This window comes from Coenobita brevimanus, chromosome 21 (genome assembly GCF_032717465.1).
Source record: "Coenobita brevimanus isolate Jiangsu-jjx chromosome 21, ASM3271746v2, whole genome shotgun sequence".
Lineage (NCBI taxonomy): Eukaryota > Metazoa > Arthropoda > Malacostraca > Decapoda > Coenobitidae > Coenobita > Coenobita brevimanus.
In genome coordinates this window covers 18,190,464-18,196,463 of record NC_136974.1, presented here as the reverse complement: position 1 = coordinate 18,196,463, position 6,000 = coordinate 18,190,464, and positions in this window count along the sequence as shown.

Here is a 6,000-nt window from a genome sequence, read left to right as displayed (position 1 = left end):
GAACACCTCTAGGAAAACAACCTCTCACAACGGTCCAAGTACCACATTCTAGTCAGCCAAAAGGGCTGGCTGGAAAAAAAAGAAAAAAAAAGAAAAAAAAAAAAGACTCCTCCTCCACCCGGCCCTGGGTGTAAGTCTGGTCCCTAGTAACAAAGCATCTAAAACAAATTACAGAAAAATACTACAAATAATACAGAACTTAAAACTAAACAATAGATGCCTTTACATTATATCATTCCAATGAAAACAGGAAAAGTATTATAACTTCACAACCCCTGAAGGCCGAAAAATAAGCGAAAGTAAACAAATGAAACAAACATAAGAACATTCTTACCCTAGTAAACTGGTTGATGTCGGCAGATAAAGTGTCTCCCAGCTACCTCGACCTAACCTAAGTTACCTCTGATTCGGTTCAGAGGTATCAAAACAAAGGAAACAAACTCAACTCCGACTGGAAACTGCTATACAGAAGGGTGAAGCTCAATGAACCGAAACAGGGGTCGAAGTAGCTCAAGGGTAGCACTGACTCTACCGAACACCAACTGAAATAAAGCAAAACTAGACAAACCTAAGTTATTAAATATATACATGGAAAAAAATAAATTTCTGTATAACAAGGGATTAAACAGTTTCATTTATCCCACAATAAATACATAAATGCACGTATACCTTTACAACAGCTCCCCCAACAAGTATCTCTTCTGGGAATAGACACTAGGAACCACTTCTACTTAACAAGTCAGCCACTATATTCCCTTGGCCCGATACATGGACTAACCGAAATCGGTAAGGCTGTAAGCTCAAAGACCATCGTAACAATCTGTTCTTTGAACCCTTAAATCTTTTTAAATACACCAGAGGCTTGTGATCAGTTTCTAATACAAATTCTTTGCCTAGAAGGTAATAGTTGAATTTCCTCACCCCCAACTCTATGGCTAGACATTCCTTTTCTGTGGTTGAGTATTTCTTCTCTCTGTCTAAAAGTTTCCTGCCAGCATAGGCTACAGGGAAAGGTTTGCCGTCTATGTATTGGAGTAAGACTACACTAATACCAGAGTCAGAAGCATCCGTTCTCAGGACAAATTACTGCATAACATCAGGTAACTTAAGAATGGGATTAGTAGACAGGGCATATTTGAGAGCACTGAAAGAACTTAGAGTCCGTACTCCATTGTAATGGTTCATGGACATTCTTCCTCAGCATATCTGATAATGGCCCTGTGAGTGACGAAACATTTGGGATGAACATCCAATAGAACGATACCATGCCAAGGAATGATTTCAGAGTCTTTTTAGTGGATGCAGGTGGAGCTTCCAATATAGCTTTTACCTTATCATCAATAAGTTTCACAGTTTTACCATCAATCACATATCCCAAGTACTGGATCGAACAGAACCCGAGCTTACACTTGGTTGGCCTTACTGTTAACCCGTAGGATCTAATCCTGTCCAAAACCAGTTTGACAGCTTCTACTTGCATAAACAAACACATTATCAAAATAGAAAGACATTCTTTAACCTGGCCAAAATAATGCACATTAGTCTTACATACGTAGCACATTCTGTCACTAGGTCAAAGAGAAGTCTGTAGAATTCCAACAAACCTTTGTGAGTAGGAAAAGCTGTGAGTGGTTTAGCTTTATCTGTCAATGGAATTTGATAGTAGGCTTTAATAAGATCCAGCTCCGAGAAATATTTAGAACCATAGAATTTATGTAAATCGTCTTCAATAGAGCACATTGGTTCAGCATGGAACTCTGTCACTGAATTCAAATCTCTGTAATCTATGGCCATGCGATAGCCACCATCAGATTTCTTAACCATGACAACTGGTGAAGAATGAGAGGAACTTGATAGCCTAATAGTATCTTGTTTTAACATTTTCTCTACTTACTATTCAAAATGAGGCTGCAGATGGATAGGTACAGGGTAGGATCTAGTTTTAGGACGCTCAGTAGTACAAAGATTTATGTCATGCTGAATAGCAGAAGTTCAGCCGGGTACATCTGAAAAAACAACATCATAGTCATTCAACAGTTGTTTAACATAATCAACCTCTTCAGTACTTAAGTTAGGAGATATCTGGCTCACCCCTCTCACCAACAGATTCATCATACAATAAGAGAAAATCTTCCGATTCACCCTTTACCTTCATACTAGTTTCTGCAACTCCCAGTTGAACTCTCATTAGGGGTTGGCAAGAGAAATCAATATTTGCACTTTCATCCAACACCCAGGCTACCGAAGCTTGAGCTCTCCGATGGTACCTTTTTAGAAGACTGGCATGATACATTTTAGGTTTCCCTTTCTCATCAATTAATTAAGTTACCTTATCTCTACATTCCAACACCTTGTACAGTCCACTCCAAGCCAAAAGAAGTTTACTGTGCTCCTCAGGTAATAAAACTAATACTTCATCACCTGGATTAAACTTTCTATTTTGGGATTTCATATCAAAATAGGACTTATACCTCTGTGAGCTGATGTCATCATTCTTGGTAGCAATCTTTGCACACTTAATTTTTCCTTTAGCTCCAGCCCATACCTAAAAATAGGCCTATCATCCTCACTGACTGTTCTATCTTCCCATAAATCTTTTAAGACAGACAATGGGCCTCTTTCTTGCCTACCATAAAGCAGTTTAAATGCCGAGAAGCCTGTTCTATCACTGCAAATTTCCCTCATCTCAAATATAACCGGCACTAGATACCAATGCCATTCTTTTGGTTTGTGGTCGCAAAGTTTCCCAAGAGAAGCCTTCAGGGAAGAAGGAAACCTCTCAGTGCGGCCTTTCCTGCTAGGGTGAAAAGGGGTTGTGAATAAAGGTTTAACCCCAAGTAATTTATGAAGTTCTCCCATCAGTTGCGATGTAAACCGAGTACCTCTGTCAGACAAAATCTCCTTAGGAATACCCACCCTAGAAAATATTGAAATTAGTGCCTCTGCTACAGCAAAATATGTAATTTCCCTTAAAGGTACAGCTTCTGGGAGCCCTGTGGCAAAGTCAATATGGGTTAGGATGTACCTATGTCCAACAGAGGAAGGAGGGTTAAGTGGGCCTACAATGTCTATAGTTACTCTTGAAAAGGGTTCAGTTATTATAGGCATTGGTTTGAGGTGAACGGGTTTAACTCTTCCCTTAGGTGACATTCTCTGACAAACATCACAGGACTGACAATCTCCGACATCTGAACTCAAACCTGGCCAATGACAATGGTCTTCTATGCGCATTTCAGTTTTACAATGTGAAAACTGTCCTGTTAGAGTGCTTTCAAGTGCTGTGGCTAGAACAGTTTTCAGGCACTTTGCTGGAATGACTAGCGTAGACTTGCCAATCCTCTCAGGGATTCTTGAATTTGTACACACCCTGTAGAGCAACCCATCTCTACGTACATACTTAAATATTGTACCATCCCTGGCCTTATCATCATTACCTGATTGTACCAAGTTTCTTATCTTATCCAGACTAGGGCAGTTTTCCTGTAAATCTGCAAACTGTTTGGGAGTTATGCTTAAAGGTTCAAGATTAGGGACAACCAATGGGTGAAGGGGCTTTGATTTAGAAGATCTAGTGGATGCTGCATTAACTGTTTTACTGCTAGTATTCTGGGTAGAGAGCTGAATGTCAGGCTTGCGTGCCCCAATAACATTGCCTATAAGAACAGAGCAAAATTTAATAGGGGCTCTAAGTACATCAGCCCAACCAACATAGTATGGACAGTTCATGTAGCATCTAACCCGAGGGAAAGAATTTATCCGACCCAGGTAGTCCGCAATCTCCACCATTTTACACTCTTCTGTATTATAATCATGCAAAACCTCTTCTGATACAATTATGCAATTACAACCAGTATCTCTCACAATAGTGGACACACAAGCCCTGTTAACTGTTCCTGAAGCTAGAAAGTTGGAGTTCTGATGCTTTTCTAAGCAAAACCCCACTTGTTGTACACCATTAGAAGTACCAAGTCTAAAGTTAAGGGGTTTCTGTGGACAACGGGTCTAATGTGGCCTTTCTCACCACACCCATGGCGAGTCACATTTAGGTTTACATATTTCTTCTTGGGCTCAGAGGAACTAGGATTACCAGAAAATGGTGTTACCCGGTCTGTAGTTTTCTGTACATCGGGAGAGGGTTTCTTCTTCACTCCACCAGTACTGGTCTTTGGGTAAGCTTTGTGGGCAGAAGACCAGTTATCTGCGAGGGCTATTGCCTCATCTAACAGTCGTTTTCTGTTCCTTTATAAATGTTCGTAGCTCAGGAGGTACGGAAGAGAGAAATTGGTCCAAAATAATAAACGAGCGTAGGCCTTCATAAGTTTTCTCCACTTTACAGGAGTCTGTCCAAAAATCAAACATTTGACCTAACTGAATGGCAAAAATGTCATAGGTTTCACCTACTCTAATTCTAGCAGATTTAAAATAATTTCTGTATGCATCTGGAGTTTTATCGAATCCCTTTAGCAAAGCTTTCTTCAGTTTTTCATAATCTCCAGTAACCTCTTCAGGTAGGCTAGTATAAATATCAACACACTTGCCGGTGAGTAAACTACCAAGGTGGACTGCGAAAGCTTCCTTCTCCACTCCTAAAAGCGTTGCTCTCCTTTCAAATCTAACAAGGTAGTTGGCAATATCTTCACTTTCATGATAAAAAGGCAAGCTAGGCTTTTTGGGGTTATCCATTTCAGAATGACTACAAGCTAGTTTATTGACCTTGGCCATATTTACCTCATGCTTGTATTTAAGGTGTTGCAATTCCAGCTCACGATCATGTTCTCTAGTTTTCTCTTCATGTTCTCTAGATCTCTCCTCACGAGCTACGTCTGTTGGTGCATGATGAAATTTGCTAGGGTTTCTCCAGAGAGTCCTAGTGACTCCCCTCGAGTCTTTAAAGCTTCAAAAGTCCATTATTAAAGAAAATAAGTGACTTGAAATACCGAAAAACTCTCTAGTTTCATCGACAAAGAGAGATGTATAAATATCTGTTAACAAAATTACTCACGTTATTTAGGGATATCAGACTAATGGCAAAGCATTGAATACCCAATATCCATAAACAGACATTAGAGTGTCACATTTGCCTCTGGGCCCCAAGGACAGCAAATTAATGTAGGTTTCATCACCTATATAAACCAATCAGCATAGACTGAAATAAATCACACTGCAGACTATTTCTCATATTCATCCAAAATGGTACCAGGTATGTTACCAATCCTGGCAGGGTCGCCACATTGTCAAGGAACTTCTAGAATTGGTAAAAACTCACCAAATTGGAAGAAGATGAGAAACACAAGTCTAAAAGTGTGGTATTATTACAGTGTGTACATAGACATTTAACCCGTACCATCCCAGGCATTATTGCAATTTTATACCTATCCAATCCCGGACCAAAAACGGGAAAAAATTTATTGCATCAAACAATCCAAAAGGACATAAATCAAAGAAAAGACCCAAAAAGTACCCCTTGTAGGAGAAATAAGTGCAGGATGGCTGTCCATCGTGTTTCTAGCCTAGTTTCCCAAGCTGTGAGGTAAGTCTTCCCACCCAGCTGGACGGGATGAGTGAGAATGGGGGAGGAGAATGGGGGAATCCCCATTCTCAATATCCTTCTCCACTGGCTCATATTCCTCCCCAGAAGAGTCATTCAGGTCTTCCTCTTCTATAGAATCACTTAATGAAGGGACTGAGGGTCCATGTGACAGTTTCAACCCCCTTCTCCAGCCCAATGAGGCGGAAAAATGGCGTGACTTCCGCGACATTCTAACGCTGTGACGGACAGTGACACACTGATGTTACCCAGCCATGCAGAACCAAACTCAATGCTACAATTGCTTGTGCACAATGTTGCCAATACATTAAGCTACTCCTTAACAAAAAATTAGCTACATTGAAGCAGTTAGAGATGCGCTACAGCGCTTGAATTTTGCTATTGGCACCATCAAGTCGCTGGAATAACTCGAGACTTTTTGTACCGTCGGTACCATGCCGACGGCGGGATTG